The sequence below is a fragment of the Ischnura elegans genome, chromosome 8 (genome assembly GCF_921293095.1).
Source record: "Ischnura elegans chromosome 8, ioIscEleg1.1, whole genome shotgun sequence".
Lineage (NCBI taxonomy): Eukaryota > Metazoa > Arthropoda > Insecta > Odonata > Coenagrionidae > Ischnura > Ischnura elegans.
Window position 1 is genome coordinate 66,409,671 of NC_060253.1, and position 23,771 is coordinate 66,433,441.

The 23,771-nt window shown below is 37.4% G+C and overlaps 1 protein-coding gene across 1 annotated transcript in view; it reads right to left on the reverse strand.

The window, feature by feature from the left end:
- Positions 1-23,771, reverse strand: part of LOC124163642 — a 338,009-nt gene that overhangs the window by 114,628 nt on the left and 199,610 nt on the right. Inside the window, exon 3 of the mRNA XM_046540693.1 lies at positions 10,820-10,890. The gene's annotated coding sequence lies outside the window, so the exon portion shown is untranslated. The remainder of the gene's footprint in view (positions 1-10,819; positions 10,891-23,771) is intronic.

The window sequence follows — 23,771 nt, forward strand, 5'->3', positions numbered from 1 at the left end:
AAAGTGAGTTATTTCGCCATATAAACGTGTGATTCCTCCAAGTGAAGCCTGAACGCAGTTGATATAGTACATTCAAAAAGTTAAAGAGAATGAATGGGTGCAGTGCGGGAGTAATGTAGTTCTGTAACAGAATGCTGCACTTTACTTAAAGAAAATAAAAAAAAAGCATTACGCCACACTTAGGCGTGTGGCTTGTTAAGAGCCGGTGCACTTGCATGCATTCTTTTTTTTCTGGACCTGTAACAGATGTCGTTGAGCGAAAAAAAATTCGGTAATTGGAACGTTTTTTTGAGGCGAAATACCACGGGTGCTAATTTTAGACGGCCCAGACGGTGCTCACCTGACGGCCGGCCTCAATTCTTGCGCAACTCGTTTCTTTTTTTTTCGTCTCCTCCAACGCCTCCAACCATCGGCGAGGAGGAGGATTCACGCATACACGCCGCGGCCGAGGTGTGGTTTGTTCCGTCGAGGACCGGTCCTCGGTTTTAAGTAAAGAACACGATCCGAAAATATTTTTTTGCTGAATAAAAAAAAAACGCTCACGACTTGTTTGCAAACACAAATATATTCAAACTCGGAAGGTCCCTGAAAAGCAAACCTTTATTCTCTTCAATCTTATAGCTATATCTGATAAATGAATAAACTTTATGGCTCTCGAGTTGTGGTAGGAATTGATTTCCCAGTTTACTATTACTGTGTAAATTTGAGTAAATATTTTGTTTTTATTTTATGTATATTTTATTCATATATTCTTAGTTATAAATACTATCAAACCGTGTATTCCTGAGAGTATCATCCGATATTCATGAGAAAAATTGTGTCTGAAATAGTTGCAGAAGTATACGATATCAAACTCTAATTGTAGATGCTCGAAGTATGCTTCACAGCGTAGCAGAAGAGACTGTATTGCGTAATTAAAATCTCCATTTCTTCGATTTCCAGGAATCATGATATTCTACTAGTTTAACTATCGAAAAAAGATGAGCACATAGTTCTCATAGCTAGAAATTTATTCTCTGAATCCCCGCGCAAAAAGTCGACTCGATTATACTGGATAGGTATTGGTAATTCCTGCAAACGCTTTAAGGAAGTATAGAATATATATTCGGTATGCTCGGTGGTTAGTCCCCACAAAATTTTATGTCACCCAGATACGCAGAAGTGCGGAAAAACATTAACCAGGAAAACACTGCTGTATAAAAACCTATTGCGGATCAGACACGATGTAAGTTTGAAATTTGAATTTTAACATAATAAAAATGTGTCGGATAGAAATAACTAACCAGTGAAAATGTTTGCAAAGAAAAAAAGCTACCAATGCTTATCCAGATATACATTTTCAAGCATATATCTGCTCACATAAATAATGGGAGATCATGAGTGAGATATCATGATTTTAAGAAAAATCGATTGGCCTGTATAGATTCATGGCCAGATCATGTAAGCCATAGAGTATGTTTTCAGACTTACTCGGATAGAAATGTTATATCATATTGTCAGTTCTAGTTATTTTTGAGAAAAAATATTGAATCTAGAAAGGTGATGATACAAACTGTATCAATAATAAAGTGAATAATTTTCGTGAAAAAGTACTAGTCTCTTGTATTATTTTAATATCCATGAAGACGTCGACCGTAACAATAATTAGAGGTATTAAAAAAAAACACTCTATCTTCGATACTTCTCTCTGGATTCTTTGTTGTGGTTTGGAGAAGACTTTTCAAAACTCAGGACCACGAAAACAAATCCAGGGAATCAAAATTTTTCCTCTGTTTACATCAGGCTTCCTTTACTTCTCCTCTCAGTCGCTCTGGACGTCTTTCCACCCCCTAACGAGTCCACCCTTTCCCTCTTGCGCAACAGCCACGGAATCCTTTTGCGGTTGATATTCGAGTTGCTCAACCGCATCTGGAGTCTGCGGCTGGCTCTCGATGTTGAGTAAGAGCGCGCGCATGCGCGGTCGAAGGAACAGTGATGCTGCCCTCTTACGTTCGCTAGAGTAGGATTTAGAGGTGAGGGGTTGTTTTTACGGAGGTACATTGTGGGTTTTTGCAGTGGAATCCTTTTCGTTTCGGCGAGCATTAAAAATGTCATATCACCAGGCTCTTGGATAAATAATCTCATTCTCTCCCACCCTCGTTTGGCTTGTCTCGGTGTTAATGATAATAATATAATGATTCGTCTTTATTGGGCAAAATTGGGACTAGAAAGTCCTATATTCCATCTAGCCCTTCGTCATAAATTAAATATTTCCTGATGGATACATTGACAACTTACTCTTGAAATTAAATGCAGTCAAATTATGGCTAACGAGACATAAAATTATGCATAAAAACAACAAAAACATGCTAAGTATACAAAGTTACAATCACCAAGAGTACAAAGATGTGAGAAAACGTGGTAAAACGTGGCAAAAATGGGCGTTAGGATTAGTACATGGCACTCTTTCACTCAGTAATTAAATTCGTAGGTTGGTCTAGATAGGTGAGGGCCAAGCTCAGCTCGAGTAAAGCCGTAATAGTCTGAAATTCGCGCAGGGTAGGGGGTTCCCTTTCTTTGGGCCACCTCACACTTCCAGGTTCGAAGGCCCGGACTTGAGCCTCTGAACCTTAAGGCCGTTTTACACGGGACACGGAATTGCGCATGTTAGAGCTGCATTAATTTCTAAAATGGCGTAAAACTGCGCGAATGCAGGAACGAAATTAGAACAGGGGCTATTTTGCCGTCTCGCATCCACGCATTCTCGCATGTGTTCTAGCAATTCACCGCTTTACACGACGCAATTTTGATTGCGCCTTACCACGTACATCAGATTGCGCAATAACGTGCCCCGTGTAAAACGGCCTTCAGGTGAGAAACCCAATGCTCTGCCTCTCGGGCCACCACGCTCCGATACATGGAGTTACGACGAGGGCATAGGGTGGGTCATGCCTGTTTCCTCCCAACGATCCCTTCAGCCACGAGATAATTCTTTTACGTTTTATTTCCCAAAGCGTTACTTACCGATGACTTTCATCTGACGATTTCCCAAAAGTGGAAAATTAACTTGCCTAACGCATTAAAATACACCGTGTGACAATAAAACTCGATAATTTGACTCTAATCGATGGGAGAAAACTTTAAAATGGTTGTCAAGGGGTCCTTGTTTTCCTGAAGGACAATTGGATAAGTGCTATTTCAAGAGGAGGGGATAATTGATGCGGGCATCAATCCCATTCAAGGAGAATGGTGTAGAAAATCAGACATTCATGCGGGTTGCCATGTTTTTTGGGACAATTTTCAGTTCTCTAATAGCATCTAATATTTTAACAGATTTATACATGCAAGACTAACGCGAAAAGTTGTTAAGAATTGCATACTCAGGCCTTACTAATGGAATTCAGTATATTGGGCCATTAAAGGGAGATGATTAGCACGAGTTTCTTACGCACAATGACTTCTTCCTGTAGGAATTTATAGACAGCGAAAGAAATGTTCGGAGCACATATTTTTTTTCAAGGAAGAAGTCAACTTTATTGCACATGATTATAATCAAACAATGCGGATGGCAAATTATCTCGAATAAAATCCTCCATTAATAGCTCCATTTTACCGTGATATTATTTTTTATAGAAAAAATATAATCATATATTAGATATATGATTATATATTTTCACTCTTGCAAAATGAAAAAAAACATGGATTTTGTTTTCGAACATTTATGTTTTCTTGCTGAGACGCATCGCACAACGCTGAAATTTATTAAAATGTACATGAATAATAAAGATGTACGTATTGTAGGAACGTAATGCTTTAACTTACGAATACTCTGAATTTTAAGCGGCGCACTTAAAATCCGTTTTAGATAGCACTTCAGCAGCAAAAATCGACGAGTTTGCACGCCACCTGTGGGGAATCTATTACCGTGTCTTCGAAACCGAAAACTATTTTCCCACGGCGTGGTAGTTGCCTATTGACCCCACTCACCCTTGGCTTCACCCACGTTGATTCCAAAGCACGATAGCAGGCTGCGGAAATCGGAAAGGGCTGAATGACGAAAGTTCTTTGTTTTAGATGTTGCTAAGGTTTCTAAGGCCATGCTCCATCCGCATCAAATGTTAAAATTTTATACGAGTATGCATGGTATTTCTTTGAATAAAGCATATCTGTATGTAAGGTATTATTAATTAATTAGTTCATAGTAACATTTTTGTGCCAGGGGAGTACGAAAAAGAATTCATCCATTGTTTTTACGCAATACAATTATTAATTAGATTTAAAAAGGAGTAAAATTTTGCCGGTCGTAGATTTGAATCTCGTCTAGGTATAAGTTCCAACAAATTTCTCATCTAAGGTGTTTGTGAATGAATGAAAATTTGCATGCAAATATAGATTATGGTCTAAATTCATCTCTAAGAACGTTTACATTATTATTAAAAAGCATCCTAGTCGGGCCAAATTTATTCGAGTAGTATCATGCAGCGTATATCTCTCCATTCTCAATGATAGACGATGGAGGAAATTCGAAAAGTGAAGCATCGTGACACTGTAATCCAAGAAAATATCTTTGAGTTTCCAATTATTTCAGTAAAAATTAAACTAAAATTGGCTTGAACAGTTTCTTAACCAATAGTTTCAATTCGGGTAGTCTCGAGGACTATCTATGATTAAAACTCAGATATTTCTTAATTATTAATAAGCGCATTTGATTGCATAATTTGTTATTTTACATTAAATATTGGATTCAGTTTTTTTACAAATAGCAATTTTATTCTGGTAGCGTCAAGTTTTCCCTTTACCGCCACAGTAAAATTTCATCAAGTGGAACCTGAAGCACAGAAGTGACGCACCAAATGAGTTTATAGACGGAACGCAACCAAAAACTTATCATAAAGACAGTTTTAAGCGAAACAATGTCACTTATCACAAGTCATCTTGAAGACAGTTCTATATTTTTTAAACCCTCACTTCTATTTACTTTATTTTCTAAAATTACTCTATGTAGTACGTCTACTAGTTGCGAGTGGGAAATAGAAACGAAGCTAAGCAAAGCTAAATCGTTTATCAATAGGTTTATATTAAGGTTTTAAATTTTTAACTGATATATATCTATAACACAGGTCAACAGTGGTTTGGTGCCGGAGCTTTTAAAGCTGATTCCAAGTATAATTGGGGTGCTGAATCCAAATGTGATATTAGTTTTTTCCTATCAGCTCTAGTTTTCAAGATACAGATATGTTGTTACTTACGTAAAAAATGTTCAATATGATGATATTACATAAATGATAAAACCCACAAAATATAAAGACTTGATTTATTTATAGGGATGTTAAATCACCTACAATTACAATAGTTTTACAATACAATTGAATACAAATAGTAACATTTTTCACTGAAATAAAACAATTTAAAGAAAAAAAAGACGTAAAAACGTCACTCAACACTACGGAAGCTCCTTTTGCGCGATTTTCTTGCGTGCACTTTGTTAAAACAGTCTCGTCTTGAAATAATATAATCATAAAATGCTACGTATCTAAAAAAGTAGAGCTGTTACATAAAAACGGATATCATATTTGGATTCAGCACCTCTAATATTGTTAATATCAGCTCAAAAACTCCCGGCACCAAAAAAAAAAGTTTTTTTTTGTTGGCCTGTGTAATCTTTTGAATATCGTGTACTCATCCCTTCTGAACGTATTTGATTGTTAAAAATACTTGAAGCTAGTATTTCGGGCTTTGTTTGCGCTAGGTAGTAACTAGGATGACCTTTCACACGGCAATGATTGACCCTATATCCATTGATAATTATTATTTTGATCACTCGAACGAAGATCATTTGAATCTAATTTTATGAATACGTAATCGTAACCCGTCACATCGGTGGATTTCGGTACACCTCTCTCCCTTAGGTAGGCAGAGGAAGTGGACGTGAGCCGAGAGGATGTAATCAGTGAAAACAGAAACAAAAGAATGACGGGAGATTTGTTCGAGGGGGGGATTGGTGGTGTGGGAGAGAGGGAGAAGGGGGGGCTCAGAGTTGAGTGGACGTTCGCTCGCTCGTGGGTAAACTTCGCCTCGCGTGAGGGATCCCTCGTGCAAAGGTCATCTCTCTCGCCGGAGTGGAGGTCGCACGACTGTTTCCCTTTCGGTCTCATTGTTTCGCGTTCTCTTTCTCGCCGCCATCTCGCGCCTCGTCGCGCGCAAATCCTGCCCTCTTTTGGCGGCGGCCCGCGAGTCGCGGACGCGTCGGTATGGATATAGGGACGAGCGTGGAATTTACCTTAACCCTTTGTTGCTGCGACACAGGTGTGGGAAAAAATCAACTTATGCACGTTTAATGCAGTAAATTAACGCGGAAAGTACATTAGGATGAATCTAAAGAGATGGAAAAGAATATGAAAAGGATCTTTTGGGAGAAAATTGCAAATGAACACTTAGATGAACGCCGGCCTCGGATGCGGCGGGGTAAAGTTCTTGCCTGCCAAACCGAAGATCGCGGGTTCGAGTCCCGCCTGGGTAAGTTACCCTTATCCAGAGCATGGGCGTACGTGAATGGTCTTCTTTGTTGAATGTTAATTCCCCATTTCAAAGGCCATAAATGTGCTGTTTATCGGGTAATGAAAATAAATAAATAGAAGTTGAATTAGTGCAGAGTCCAGAGGTTTTGTTTTTGTAGTTACCCATAATCACTTGGGGAGGGCGTTATCATTCTTTTGTCGCGAGCATATGATTTTAGTTCTTACTTTCGGATTTGATGAAAACAAGTTTCCGACTTCTATACATTACAACAGTTTTTTTTGGTTAACTATTATTTAAACTGAGTCACATGAAAGAAGTTTTCCTGGATTTGATTCTTCTGTAAAGTGAGCGCCTTTGCAAATTGTTTTACTGATCATTAGCGGCGCCAAAATCTTGCATACCCAAACAGCTCAAAACCAACGGCTTTTATAGCATGCTTCTATCTAAATGATCGAAAAGATTTACGTATGAAATACATTAAAAACTATCCACGTCCGTTAAAATTACAAAAAAACTTTGTGAAGTGGGGTTATTTTCGATCTCAATGAGTTGTGTTATTTTATTCTGTTCTTTTTATAGATATTAAATGCTTCTCAACAGGTAAATTATAAGATTTTACATTTTTAACTGATATTTATCAATTATCTTGTGACTAACGAGTACCCACACATTCTGAACGTATTTGGCTGTTAAAAATACTTCAGCAAAAGTTTTCATACCTAATCGAAATTCCTGTGTGGAACCATGTCATTTTGTTGGATATGTAAATAGGTGTCATAGTGTCAAGGGCTTAAAAACGTGGATATGTATTTCGTTTTCGTGTATTTTGGTTCCAAATACCTATTCCTCGAAGAATAGTTTCCCACGAAAAATCACCCTTTCGTGCCTTATCATTACGTCCCATCTGATTTCCAAACGTGATAGATTTCAGAGGAACATGGGGCCTTAAAATGTTTTCAGTTTCTTGAAATCGAAAGGGTGGAAAATTCGCCGTACGCATGGAAACGCAAAACAAATGCGTGTCGTGAGAGAATTTTCCTTCACTTATGATTTGCGGCATTGGGCACATTATATAATGCCTTTGTTCGCATGTAATCAAAATAAGCGTGAGATGAAAAACTGTTGATAAACCCTTCGTCAGCATGGGCACCGCTAGGAGAGGTGTGCATGGAGTTGCAATTACACCCTTTTGGCTTATGAAAAATTCCACAAACTTCATTTGGTACGCCTCTACATAAGATAAATTTATTAACTATTTGAAGTCGTTTTTTCAACTTTAATCAAATTGAATGAGGCAGGCGAGATTTAGTGGAAAGATTTCGTACTGGTTGAAAAAAACAAGGTAGCACAATTTCCTTAAGTTTTACTTTTGTACTACGCGTTTCAACCGCTAAGTCATCATCAGACACACATATTTTAGCATGTATCAGATTATAACCTAACTGCTGACACACGTATCAAAGTAAAACTTGTGGAAAAATGCTATCTCTTTTGTTTTTCAACCAATTATTAATCAAGCATCGAAATATGTTTTAATAACTAATGCTCTTGCCATGTTATTATTAGAAATTTTCAGTATTTGCCACCCTATAGAGAAGTCACTGATTTCGGTATCAACCCTTCCTAACCCAGAGCTACTTCTGCGAGAAATCAAATTTCAAGATTTTTCGTTTCGAAAACTTGAATATTTTGCTCTCAATCATAATTATCGTGGCTGCTAAATATTTTGTTATTACTATTTACACCACAAAATAATGCGTATTTTAGATATTTCCTAAAAAGAGCAGAAAATTTATACATTTTTGATGTTGCCTAGAAGCAACATTGGGTTATAATGGGTTAATACCCTACCCACTGGATTCCAACTTAGCCCACTGCACTACACCTGCATACCCTGATGCTTTCTGTCTTCATTTCCACCCTTTCGAAAACAGCACTATTAGGCCTTTACATCGGGGTTTCTGATAACATTTTTACAATTTAACGTGCACAAACATCCATGCCCTTGATATGGATAACTTACCCAGGCGGGACTCGAAACCGCGACCTTTGGATTTGCAGGCGAGGACTTCACCCTGCCGCCACCGAGGCCGGATACTGATAGCTTTGCCGGTGAAATTTGATGAATTAAAAGGGTAGTTTCCTTCACCAAAGAAAACGAAATGCATTGATTGCGATTCCTTACCCACCATTAGTGTATTCATAAAATACAAATTATTTGGTTTTAGAAATCCCTGTTTTGACGAATGGCAAGGGTCAATTTTAACCGCAATTGAAAAAGTCCAGATTGGCACCCATGCGATGCCACTCCACGTGACGTCACAGGGACCTAGTTTCTATAGGAGTTGATAGGAGTTTTACATCGCCTGAGATTACCAATACATGTATGAGGCACAGAGCTCAGGGAAACATGTCTTAATAATCACCTATTAAAACTGACTTAGGCCGGAAAGTTTCCTTCGTTTGATAGGGTATAAATAATCCTTATTTATGCCAAGCGCTACCTGCTAGCAGGGTACTCTGCTACCTGCTTGCAGCCTGCGTCGTATCAGCGCTCAAAGCCTCGACCCAAGGTCACCTCACACGGCGACAACGGGAACCAGAATGACGTCACACGGGGTTTTCCCAGCATTCATACTTAGCTGTCGCGTTTTCGCGCGCTAAAAATTTTCACTTTTCATTTAATCGAGAAAAATAGATATCGTCATTAAAAAATCTAAAAGCGTGAAATGCGTACTCCACGTGAAATAATCTTTCGATGTAGGCAATTAAAAAAAAAAAATGGGAAACCACCCTATTGCATTGTATTGGATGTGAATAAATGCTAGCTTTTGAGATCGAAGGGTTGCGTGCGAAATGGCGGGGAGGGAGGAGAAGAAGAATGTTTAAGAGAGGAAGGAAATGTAATGTTGTGTTCGGCACGAAGTGAGACTCTCAAAACGAAAGGTTTCTAAATCCCCGCGGAGTGAAGGTCCATGTCCCCGACTTCCACGAACGGCCAAAGAAAGAGTCTCTCTCTCTCTCTCTCGTGTTCTTTTTTCTGCTTGCACACTTCCTGTGCCAGTTGCCAAGTGTGCCTGGAGGAGGCTTCAACGTCCGTCTGGCCATCCGAGCGAAAACGGTTAATTCAGGAAAACCGGCCCGCTATCCACCCAGCCATACTGTCGTGAAGTGGTGAGCGACGAAGGGCAAAGTTGATGGATAATGCTGTTGCTGCCGCATCCAGGGAAAGAAAGTTGCGACAAGTGAACCTGAGAAGCTCCGATCGTGTTTTGTTTGGGGAGCAAAGAGAGCATGACTTGTCCTTCGAATAGACTCGTTAAGAACTGAGACGTTAGATATAAATACAATATTCTCTTATTTAGCTTCAAAATCATGTAATTGCGAACACTTTTTCATTTTTTAATTAACCAGTTGATGCTGGAAAAGTCCCTTTACATCAATCAAAGTACGTTAACATATATCCAAAATGTTTCTTCGATTTCATTAGATGAATATAAGAAGTTTCAGGAATGATAGAATTGGCTCTTAGCAGCTGATTATCTGATAATAAAACATTTGAAATTAAATAGTATTTTATCGTAGATATTAGCACTGTGTATATGTCTTATGTGAGGGGTATACTAATTTGTACTTGCTGTTGCATTATATTAAATTGTCCAAAGTAAATGCAAATATTTGCATTTAATCATTTCGCACAAGTGCAAAGTAAATGCAAATATGTGTATTTACTTAGGACTTTTCCTCAGTTCCTATATCGCGGTAGTGCCCCTATACTTTTTCCTTTCCTCTCCTCCCGCATCCTCAGCTCCGTCATAGAAAACGTCTCTTACTTACGAGTCTTGACTCAGCAGTGAATATCATCGTGCCTGGTTTCGATCCAATTCTCACTTTACTTTTCACAAGATTATCTATAGATAGATGTCTTCACAATTGACTTGATGGTTGAACTTTCACCAAAGACTTAGAGAAATGAAAAGCAAACAATAGAAATCTCCCAGTCAATTTGATAGAGAATGGAATATAAATAATCTCTTATATTGGTACGAAGTCTATAACAACAACGCGCTTCTTATCGTCTCATCCGTTAGAAAATTTACGTAACTGGTAGAAAATAGTTTTATGAGTCAAACTGTATTTTTCAAATACGTGCTTGCTAACTTTACTATGCTTAAATATTTGCTATCGATTGAAAGAAAGTGACTTATATCGTTTTTCAAAGTAGCTCGATGAATTAAGATGGTATCATTTTTTTGCCTACGAATTGGCATTTTTAAGAGATTCAACTTTTTTAAATATCTAACATACCCTTTGAACTTACCGATATTCTCCAATTCTCCGTTTATGCTCCAATTAGTTATGCATTGCATCCAGGACCGCAACCTACAGCGCCTGCAATTAGAAAGAGGGGAAATTTTTACTCTACAAATAAACGTAGGGATATTAATACATACAATGATTATCTCATGTAAATATCCCCATTAAACAGCAGTGAATATCTTTTGACCTTGATTTACAATTTATCTCAGCGATATAACGTAGGATTTATTTCCTATCCATATTATTTGTGAACAGTAATTATTATTTTAGGTTGATCGATGAGTATGGATAATTTTTCGCATCGACTTACTGCGAGAATCCAAAAGAGTCTTTTAAGATAATAAAATTTTCCATCGGTGAGTTGGCCTCTGAAGAAACTATTCATTGTGCTAGAGGTCGACGTGCTATAATTACATCCGCAGAGACCGCTGGATGAAAAGCTGGCTCATTCCTCTTTTCGTTTTACTCGTAATACGAAGAAGAAAGCGAAATTCTGGAAAAGTCGTGAAGTATTTGACACGGCTGTCGACGGCTTTAAATCCGAGCTTCAGCGCCCTCAGTGATAGGCCACTCGATGTGGAAAGGTCTCCGATACATTAAGGTTCATATTTTTATTGTCCCTTGAGAAAATTGGATTTTTTCGCTCCTGAAGACGGAGGAGAAAATTGAAGCTCCACGCTTAGAGGCAATACATTTTTTGAAAAAAAAAAGGTCAAAATGTAGAAACCTTTGAATGCTCAATGGTCTGTAAAGGTTTAAATTTTTTAAAAATTATCAGTGACTTATTTTTTCTTGATTGATTCGCTAAAGAGCCCATACTCATTCATATTAGTTAATAATAATTAGTTAATATTTTTCAGCATTTTTTACTGCTTTGTAAAAGATGTTAAGAATATGTTTCGCGACTGTGATAGTATTTGGTTAATATTTTTCAGCATTTGTGGTCATGATCGTTACTATTTTGTGGCTGTGTTCAATTTATTTTCAATTTTTTTGTAGTTATATTCTTGCATTGTTCGCCTTATAATTATGTATATGTTGGGCGAACATAAAACATAATACATAAATAAATATTCAGTGGCTACACTAATACTCTCTTTCGCTCTCTTGGGGCCGGTGGAAAATCCGTCTATTTGGTACCAAGCAAAAGGTGATGCAAACTTCATTTTAACTTAAAGGTGAATGAAATTTCCGATTCGGCATGTAATATTAAATTAATTGTCACCTCATATTATTATTTAAAATATTTGGAGTCATTTTCTACTAACCAAAATGGCTTTTTGATTGACTGATGTTGGAATAGGATGTTATATAACTATAACTATATACTGTCAAACTTTACGCATGAGCGTACTTAATTTTCCCCACTGAATCATGAGTTTTATTCTCCACAATATTTGTAATCTAATCTTTGTTTGAATTGTAGGTGTGGATAGCTTCTGTCAGCTTAGGTCGTCATTCATACTATTTTAGATAAGTAAACTATCTGATAAGGTGAGTGTATTCTATTCTGAAGCTAGAAGAGTGGAGATAACTTAGTTAACTTACCCCTAGCGATCGTAGCAGTTGGAAATAAACTTGTTTCATATTCAATATCATGCACAAAGTTATATAATTATTCGGTTTCCGTTTAACTAATCAATATTTCAGGCATTTTTAGTGTGGAGTGTATTGGAGTATTTTAGAGTACATTGGCTTTAATAAAAGATTTATTTCTCGTTGTAACATGTTTATGTGCGGAAAATTTTGTTCGTTTAAGCTATTTGTCCATATCATATGTTCAATACATTGCTTTCGATGCATTGCGTTCACACTAAAAACGAATCAAATATCAATTGACAGTGCCTACAGGCGCCAAGAGTAAATAGAAGTTGATAACTATTTGGAGTCACAGCTCTCGCATAAGCCGAAGTACGGCGTGAGCTATCCCATTCACACGGCTCTCTTGTCTCCCATAATATGGTTTTCACCTTTATTGCTCTTTAAAAATGCAGTATAGAAGGAATCTTTTTATGTAAATTCGAAGTTAAAAAAAATTCTTCAAGGTACCATGCAATCGAGATCCTGATGCCCTCGAGTCAAAAATGCAATGATAAAGAAATTCATTTGACACTGTATGGTTTTCATTACAGTTGATTCTGTATGAGAATTCCTCTAGGTCGTTACGGCTTTTTTAATATTTCGGACGATGGTGGAAAAGTATTTTTCCTTATGCTTGACAGTTCATACTTCTTTCTCTCTGCTATGTTCGTTTGATATTCCAGGGGAAAGTTTTCTCCTCCTTTAAAGGAGGAATCTTCAAGTCAAAGTTCAATAAAAGTTGAAATTTTAGCCATGAATACTGTCTCACGCAGCCGTGCCGAAGGTTCAAAAAGAATAATCCACAAAAGGATGATGAAGAGCTTTCTGTTCCTCCGCTCTAATACATTCGTAAGAACGTACGATGGATCCATTTAAATTGGAATGAACTTTGAACATTCAAATTGGAAGGCCAGCATCAAGGTCTCGTGCAATTGAAAATTTGGTTCTTAATATCCTGAGCTCGCATTAATCGAAAAATTGATCTTACCACGTGAAGATTGTGAGTCCCCTGAAGTTTTCCCACCATGAAAGGCTCTGTAGTAAAATTATATGTTAGTTGAATATTATGGGGGTTAGTAATATAACGACATTTTCCTAGTTTAGCCCTTTTCTCTTTCATCTGCTGTCATTATAAACATGTGTGAAGGATCTCTATAAATTGGAATAAACCAGAGCTTGCGTCAAGGTTTTATACTATTGAAAACTTGATTTTTCTTATCCGGAACTCCCATTAACCGAAAAATTGAGTTTACCACGTGAAGGTTGTGAGTATCCCTTCGTTTTCCTCCTAAAAACAACTGTGCTGTAAAAATTATATGTTAGTTCAATATTCCGGGGGTTAAAAATAGCAGCATATTGCTTTTTAGTTCTGCCAGTTTAGCTTTTATCTTCCCTGCTCTGCAATCAATGAAAGAATGTATGATGGATCACTATAAATTGGAATAAATCAAGGCTAGTGTCAAGGCTTCGCCCAATTGAAAACTTGATTTTTCTTATCCGGAGCTCGCGTTAATCGAAAAATTGAGATAACCACGTGAAGGTTGTGCGATCCCCTAAATTTTCCCTCCATGAACCACTCTGTTATAAAAAATTATACGTCAGTTGAACATTCCGTGGACTAAGAATATGAAAGTAGTTTTTTCCATAGCACAATCATGCTTAATGGTTCATGCCCGGAAGACGTGACGTCTCTAAAATAGAAATTCCTTTTCTTCCGCGACCTTGTGCTGTTCATTCGCGTGCCGCCAGCGACGGGCAAGTTGTCTATTCCTTCGATTCGCGCTTAAATTGAGATTTGAAAGAAATCGAGCATTTTTTAGCCTGTATTTTGGTCTTCGCATCCGCGGGGCAGGGGGAGCGGATCGCTCGAAGAGAAGTTTCGCTCACGACTGCGTCGACCTAATTCCGTTTTTCGTGCATCCTGTGAGGAGATTCCGCTTTGATTTATTTCCCAATTCCGGACTTCACCAAGGTTTTCGTTTCGGTCGGCTGATCAATAGAGGAGGTAGGGGTGATTTGAGAAGGATATTCTCTATTGCCTATCCGTGATATAAATATAAACAACAAACGATAATTTCCACACTTGAACCCATTAATGCCCATTGCACTGCCCAATGCATTAATGGGTTCAATCCAGAAAATGAAGCACTTCGGCTTGCAATTTTTTCAAACTGATTCGATTTGCTTGGAATTTTGATAGTAGGTAGGGAACAGACCAAGGATCAAAATCTATATCATGCCGACGGGCGATTTTACCCTGGGGGTGGTTTCCACTCTATCTCAGGGGTGGAAATTTTTTATTAAATTTTGACCAATTGAATCAATGGAAAAATTAATTATAAGAAAAAAAAGTGCTGTGCATTTTTCTCGAAAAATTAATATTTTTCGAAATTTTTCACAATTGAATGTGTGTTTCCGACAAAAAATCAAAGTTTTTGATCAATTTTTCGCAAATGACTTGAAATGTATGCATTTAACGACAAAAATTGCAACGTTTCGCACTTTTTTGAGCTTCATTTCCTGGACTTAAGAGTTTTGTTCGATTATTACACCTATTCAAGTCAACTGCGAACAGAGCTTAATTCTTTTTCCGTAAAAAAGGTATGCAGCGGTGTTTGGGAGGGGCAAGTAAGGCTTCCACGTCCGTCGTCGTGCTGTAAAAGGACTCTCAATAGATCTTGAAGGTTACCCGAGATGGTGAGACCGAAGCGTGAAGAAGTGAAAGGGAGTTTTGAGAGGTCGTGGTGGAAGCCTCGTATTGCTAGGACTTGCCCATCGCGTGGGTGAAATAGGCGGCGGCCTCAAAAAGCCAAAGAATGAGTTAAAAAGTGGAGAAAAAAATATATGGAGACAAGTCTGGGTGGGGTGAATAGGTTTTAGTTGAAGGTGAAAAGGAAAAATATTGAAAGGGAAAAGTTTTCCTGTGTACGTAGATGGCGAAAATAATTGGTCAAAAGAGAAGCGGGTGTGGTTCTGTATATCTTCACCCCTTTTCACGAGCCCTTTGAAAATGAAGTCCGACTTTTAAATGCAATAAGATGAATTTTTTGTAAGAGATGAATGAAAAGGAAATTTTTTTGATAAAAAATATGACACCGTCATGCGAAAAATTGTATTGTTAAAAAATATTTATTAATGTTTTTCTTTTTCTTCTATTTCACGTAAAGCCGTGACTGCATATTGTTTTTTTTTCTTTTTTTCTTTCTCTTGCATAAAAAAATGTAATTATGATGTATTATCTTAAAGTATATAACCATATTTTCATTTAACTGTTTTTGTTTGTATATATATATCCATGTATTCTTGGCTTCTTAAAAATATTATATTATATTTTTGGAAATATTATACACGAATTTGTGGTACACAATTTTGGAAAACTATCTACGACCAATAAAAAAACAAATAGGCACCTGCTAACAAGCTTTGATAGGCTTAGCAGGACCTGGACTTTTTTAATACCTTCATATTATGAAACTCATACTATATTGTATTCTATTTTGTCACTTTGTTTTCGTTTATGTGAGGAGACGTTTTATTTTTTATCACAGTTATAATTATTTTGTAGCCATTCCCTATAAAATAAAATAATTTCAAATTATTATAATTTTTTTTCCACAAGATTTACTTGTAGATAGGTCTGCCAGTGTCGGGCCTTGCCAAGACACTGCCTCAAGTTACAATGCATTTAAAAACAATCTAAATGTTCTACATGTATCCAGTATTACAGATTTTTGAATGTTATATATTGTATTTCTTTTAATTTTTAATTGTTCAATTACTATTATATAATTATTATTCATCCGTCCTGTGGTCTTATTCTTATCAAGCACGCCCATTTCCAACCCCTTTCCTCGAGAATCTTGAAAATGAAGATCGACACAATAATGGGGAATCGTTTGAAAGAAGTGAAAGGGAAGGAGTTTTTCGGAGAGGGCCATTATAGGTATTCTTGCGTTTCAAATGAAAGGAAAACTCCCATCCCCGTATGTTTTTCCTCGGTGACAGTGTCCTTCAAAAGAGCCTCAGGTGTGCGCTGCCTGAAGTGTCGTGAGAGAAAGACGAAAGGCTTGAGGCGGATGCAAAGGCCTTTCTGAGCGCGTGTCCTGCAGAAGGCCTCCACGCTTTCTAATACACCATCCCCGAGATGTGGCAGCTTTGATGCCTCAATTCGCCTCGGAGCTGCTGCATCTTAAAGGAAGGTTTTTTTTCCTCCAAACAATGGACCGTTCCGTAGAAGTTAGGGAATGGTTGTGTATTTTATGGATTGCCCTGGTTTCCAAAACTTCACTTTTTAAAATACGGAATAATCTATAACCTTAAACTACACGGAAAAGTAATACATCTTTCTATTTAAAAAGTTTTGCGTCGATTTTTTATTGGAAATGGAAATACTGGGCTGTTAATGTTCAACCATACTTCCTTTACCCTACCAAGAGCCCGTATTTCTTCACCTAAGCCTAAAATTATGTTATATAAACGTTATTTCTTGTTTGTATGCGCAAACGTGTACAATGCATTACCGGATTCATATCTAAAATCGAAAATCATAATTCAATCATGAAAAATAAAGAGTTTTGGTTGCTTACATGACAAAGGATATGGTATGGAAGATATATTCCTTACATGTAATACCATGCTATATAAGTAAGTACTGTAAATTCAAATGATGTGCCTAATTTTTTTACGTGCGCATGACCTTTTCCTTATTGATGGTAGCCATAAAACAGGTAATTCTTAATGGCAAACTAAAGTTACTCCAGTATGTACGTAATCAAGTTCATATACTTAACCATTTTTCTTTTTGGACTGATAAAAAACTATAATTATTAAGTATTCATAATTTTTCTGTATTTGACGACATTATAAGTTGTTTGTTGGGCATATTATACCGATTTAATAAAAATTTAGACATAGTATTTCAGAGAAAGTGCTTAATATTTTTTTTATTTATTTTTGATTTCAATGATGAGTGCTGCTAAAAGCTAAATTTTTATCCATCATTACGCACTTTTCTTTCGTGTATGTAATGAAAACGTGCTGCGGATTCGCTAATTCTCTAAAGAACTCTTCATCTAACATTTTACTTCCTCAAAATTAATACAAGGCATCCCTAATCAGCGATGGAAAATCAGAATACCATTTAAAGGCATGGGCGACATAAATATCATTGAACAGGTCTTTTGAAAATGAGTAGACATATCTCATTCCTTCGGCACCGTAGATTTCACTGTTACGAACTGTCATAAAAATGGACCCCTTCAGTGAAATCGGGGTACTCTTCTATCGAGTGGAAAACATGGCTACGTCACGTAGACTTTGCCCCGTGTATTGCCCGATTCACGGGTCACATGATGGAGAATTGCCCTGGTTGTCCCCGTTCCGATGTCGATTTGCGCGGAGGACTTATACCTCCATGAAATTGCTCTGCACTTCTCCGTCGAACCGTAACATCCAAAGATCATTGTTCCATGCTTTGAAAATTTTATTTTTACCCGTGAAACTTTCAGAGAGTCTTAAAGGTATCAGAGTCACTGACCTATAGGAGCCTGGAACAAGAGAGATTTCAGTAATAGATCAGAGAAGAGAGATCTGATGTTTTCCCGGCGTATGCTGGTAGTGAAGGCTGTTCGAGTACTCCACCGGGTAATCTCCTTCATGGCTGCCGACGTCTCGGGGCACGAGTTGTACTAAGGGCTGAAAGAGGATTCAGCCCTGAGGATGGAGTAAGACTCATACGCCGACTACGGGCTGAAAGAGGATTCAGCCCTGAGGATGGAGTAAGACTCATACGCCGAAACGTCGGCTGCCATGAAGAAGAATACCCGTAGGAGGACCCGAACAGCCTTCACTACCAGATCAGAGAAGCTTTGTATGGAAAATATATACTGACTTTTTTTCTTTCTCTCACCTCAATTGTTAACGTTTATTAGCATCTTGGAGTGTAGGTATTTAAGAAATAAATGCAAAAATTTTTGCAAACGTTTCGGTATATTTGTATACCCTCTTCAGGAGTTTTTTTTTACTGTGAATATGTTGTCGACTGTAAGCAGGTCTAGACCAAACCATTACGTACCACTTAGCGATAACTTGAATCATCACACAGAAAATATACTTGTAAAATGCGAAATGTATGATAGGGAATGATTTTTTTATAACTCTACATGTGGTAGAATTGGCTAAAGGTTTTTTATTTAAAAAAGAACGTGTTCTGCGAAAAAATAAGTCCACAGATGTAGAACTTCTTTTGAATACTTGTATTTTATTTTGCAACTACTTTCGATTAGGCAACCAAGAATGAGTTAGCTGTCCGGATAGAGAATCCGTACAAATACAAATAAATTGCCAGTGGTATTCAGAGGTTTTAGTTAACGTGTGCCGAATCAGTTAATGGAGAAAGACATTCATGATTTTCACTGCGGGCAGGTTTTAACATTAATAAATACTAAATGCTCATATGATGACTTGAAAAAACTGCCCAACTCAAAGTCACCGTCTCCAATCCCCATACAACTTTTGCTTCCAAAATTAACAAATTTCCCCTTCGACGAATCATCAAACTGTTCTGTCACTTGACTGTTCAACCTCTTTACCTATTGTAACCTTGTTTATTACTAATTAAAAAGTTGTTCATTACTTAAAAGATTTTTAGGGCCTGAATTTTATTTCCAGAATAGCCTTACATATCACCAAAATGCTCCATGAAATTGTTGCGAGAACTTAAGTATCGAGACGAAGATATGGCTACTTAAGTACTTCAACTGGAGTTCATTTGGCGCCACTCCTACTTCAAGCATCGTTTCTGGGACACCAAATAAATTTTAACAGGCGTGAATCATGTCGGCAGAGAAAAGCAAAGGGCTTTATGCCTCCTATTACCCCTCCCTTAAACTCATTTTAGCCACGTATTCACGTTTAGAGGGACGCGACACGACGCGACGAAGGTGAATGAATATTGATGTGGTCTGGCAATCGAATAGGAAATGTGGGCGTTGTCCTTAGTGGATGAGGTCTTTCATTATAATTTGTTGGTTTTTGTCCATAATAGCTCATGCGTTCGTGGTTTGGAAGGTTTCGCCAAGACGCAATGTGCGTCAGCCGAGGCAAAAAACACCAACCCTTTTTGCTTCCACAAAATATTTATGCAGCTCTTGCAACACATTTCGCTACTCAGAGTTATTATCATTTAGGTATTGCTGAATTACGGAATCATTAGTAATTTTCAGCATAGATAACTAGCGTTTCTACCTTGAAGTATCTGAATCAATCAACTTCATTAAGAATAAAGGCCTGGTTACACGGTACATTAACACGTACAAGTTAATGTACGTTTGCGTGAATGATTTTGGTGGACCGGAACGGAACATGTACGAATGCATGAACCAAATTAGAACAGGTTCTATTTTCCGTTCATGCATTCGCACAAGTTGGGTGGTTACACGGTGCATTTTGGCGTTCATTCTCGCGTTCATACATTTAGACATTAACCCGTACGTGTTAATGTATCGTGTAACTAGGCCTTAATGCAATGTTTGTGAATATTTCATGCTGTACTGTACCGACTATCGTCTCTGAAGTTGGGTTATTTCCTCGTATTCTCTTTTCTGAAATAACATTTAAGAATAGTACATTATTCATTGTATCCTTTTTGATAGATCGCTCTCCTTTTTCTCAATCCCTTTTCTGTATTTCGAGATCAATATTTACACTTATCATCATCATTAGTCAACAATCCTAAGATTGGTTTGACGCAGCTCTCCATTTCTCTCTCCTATCCGCTAATCTCTTCATAGCTACATATTTATTCTCTTTTACATCCTTTATAACCTGTCCGATATAACTCATTCGGGGCCGTCCCTTGCCCTTTTTCCCTTCCACTTGTCCTTCAACGATTGTCTTCATCAGACCATCGTGCCTCAAAATGTGGCCAACTAAGTTGTCCCTTCTTCTGCTTAATGTTTTTAGGAGGCTTCTCTTTTCTCCTACTCTCCTTAGCACTTCCTGGTTACTCACACGGTCAATCCATTTTATCTTCATCATTCTTCGGTAGCACCACATTTCGAATGCTTCCACTCTTGACTTCTCTGCTGCTGTCAACGTCCAAGCCTCGCTTCCATAGAGAAACATACTCCATATGTAGCATCTGATGAATTGTTTCCTTACTTCTATGCTGGTATTTTCAGCTGTAAGAAGATTCTTCTTTTTGTAGAAAGCCCTCTTCGCCTGCGCTATTCTACTGTGTATTTTTTTCTTGCTCCGTCCATCGCTGGTAATTCGGCTTCCCAGGTAAGAGAACTCGTTCACCTCTTCAAGCTTATGCTTTCCTAGGTTGATGTTTGTTTTAGCCTCCTCTCTTTTACTGCAAACTAATATCTTAGTCTTCTTTTTGTTGATTTTCAGCTGATATCTGGCCATTGTCCTTTCCATGTTTGTCAACGTCTTCTTCAAATCCTTCTCTGTCTCGGCTATGACTGCTATGTCGTCAGCAAATCGCAGCATACTAATTTTTTCTCCGTGGATATTGACACCCGAAGCTTTCTGCTTGATTTCGTTGATGGCTTTCTCTATGTAAACATTAAAAATTAAGGGGGAAAGCGCACAACCTTGTCTCACCCCTTTTCTTATTCTCGCTTCTGCACCGTTTGGTCCACATTTGATCACAGCTACTTGGTTTTTATACAAACTATGAATAATTCTACGATCATTGTAGAGTACGCCGATTTCTTTCAAAATTCTAAGCATTGAATTCCATTCCACGTTATCAAAGGCCTTCTCTAAATCGACAAATGCTATGAAGGTTGGTTTGTTTTTCTCCATTCTCTTCTCTATGATCATCCTAAGAGCCAAAATTGCTTCATATTTAATAAATTGGATTACATAAATGCAATTTTAAATTTTTATTTTATTATTGAAAAATAGGCAGCTTTTATTTACGTTACTGTTCTAATAGCGCATTTACAGCTCTTAAATGAACTTTTTTAAAAGTTTGCACGTGTAGAGATGATGACTTTATAGATTAAAAGTTTTCTAAAGAGATAAATTTGAGCATTCACTGTTTCTCAACATCAGTGGTAAGTTAAAATGGTGGTGCAAAAATTGAAAAAGTTCTTGTGATAAAACAATGGTATCCTGATCGAGTCGCTATCTTCCATTTAATCCCCGTTGGTGAAGATCAAAATAAATCGTTTCTTTGTTTTCAATTGTTGCAATACAGATTAAATACGGGTGGCGGAGCAAAAACGTTAATTGATTTCAGATTTCCAAATAACGATTAGGCTCTTGCTGAAATTCAGATCGTGACTTTCTATTTCAAAGTAAATAAAAAAACACGGTAAAGGTAGATTTTTAATGATACTGAACAAACGCGCATCAACTTCATTGACATCATTGATGAAATATTTCGTTTCTACGGTTAACTTGGCAGAAATTGGCTATGCCAACAAATTGAGATTGTTAGTGCATGCACTTTCAGGAAATTTTGGAAGCCAGGTAACCTGAGTGACCGGGAATAAGAAGGCAATGTGTGACTTTAACATCATTCTTCAATCTGTTAATGCATATGTCTTCTGATTTTGTTATTTATCTAGTATTTCAACGTCCTTTCTACTAATTATCAGTAATGAGATGATCTAATTTCTCTTCGAACTTTGGTTAGGCCTTCAAGTACTAAGTCAAGCTTCAGTGACCGAAAGAAGATCTTCTATTGATCTGATGGTCCGTGAAATTAGGGTGTGTCTAAAAGCGACCGATGTCAGCTATTCCTCGGATGAATAGAATAAAATGAATCATGATTGTTTAAAAAATAGAACTCTTTTTTTTTAGCTGCAATTAAAGCGCGTGAATTTTAATTGGCTCATGAGACCTTGAATGTTCCCGTATGGAAAATCCTGGGACTACGCCAGAGAAAACGCTTTCGTTTTGCATACGCTGCCTATTTGCATACATAATGTCCTTGTCGATATGCTATTACAACAGCAATTATAATTCCATAAATGACGATATATATACGTTTTTGTTAGAATTGCCGGTTTTTAATGCGTTCACTGCTTGGCAGAGCTTATCTTGAGCTAACTTGCGTTTTTATGCTGACAATTGTGACTATTAAAATGGAATCTACAAATATTCTAATGCTCCAAAAGGCCTAAGGATAGGTATCTCGACAAAATGATAATGTGGGATTTTCCGCCTCGAGACTAATTGGGGGACACGATTATTTAAATCGTGATAATCTACTCTGCTCTAAAAGATCTGGTTAGAATTTAGAATTGATTTGATGTTTAAAAAATGTTGATACCAGTACGAGGACTACCTATCTTCCAAAAAAATTCATTTTGGGTGGATATCTAATATTGAATGTATGTAGCTTAATTTATCATATGTATCTTATCATTATTTTTAAAAATAGGTCTTCAAGCAAAAGAAATAGAATGAAGTAACCTTTATCGGTTATTAAACTGCTGTCCAACATTTTTATATATCTACGTTCATTCATCAAATCACATTCTATTACACAAACTGCGTAAATTTATGGGAAATATACTAGGCGTTATTAAAAGTAATTCTTGAACCTGCCATACGGTAACCCGCGGAATGATACTCGATGATCTACTGAAAAACATCAATGAAGGGGAGTTGAAAGGAGAAATAGCAAGGGAAGGATAACGTATAAGTAGCAACAGTAGGGTGACAATTCACGTAAAGCCGAAGAATTATGTGAATTTTAGGATATAAGCGGCTAGTACGGTTACGTGGAATGCTACATCAAACCAATCTTTGGATCGCCTATTGTTGATGACAAAGAGTGCCCGCACTGTCGTATTCCAATTATTGCTCTTTCCTGCCATCAATGATGACCAAATTTAAGTTTTCTTTTCCTGCGCATTTTTTCCTTCATGAAATAATGGACCGTTTGAGAGATACACTCGACCTTTCATCTGATGCATGTCACGAAACGGATATACTTTTTGTTGAGCGTTGGAAGAGAGTTCCCAATCTGAGAGGCGTGCCGCAATTGTGAAAGGCATTCCGATTTTCTCAGCGGCGGACCGCTGAGATATCCATCAGCGTTTAGTCATTCAAAATCATCCGAAAGCGGTTGGAATCAGCCTCTCTCGCCGTGAAGGTAAGCTCTGAGATAGGTTCTGCCCTTCAAAATGGGACCCCTTAGTCTGGACTTAAGCGGTGAAAACGCCCACGGAAACCAGTGAACCAACGGAGGTGTTGCAATGAGTATCTACTTTCTATTTTACTATATGAAATATATATTTTTCATATTTATTGAATAGTGCTTGGGAAATTCGAAAGCGAGATTTAGGTCCGCAAGATTGTCTATAATTCTTATTTTTTGTACGGTGATCATACAGCCATTTCCTTTG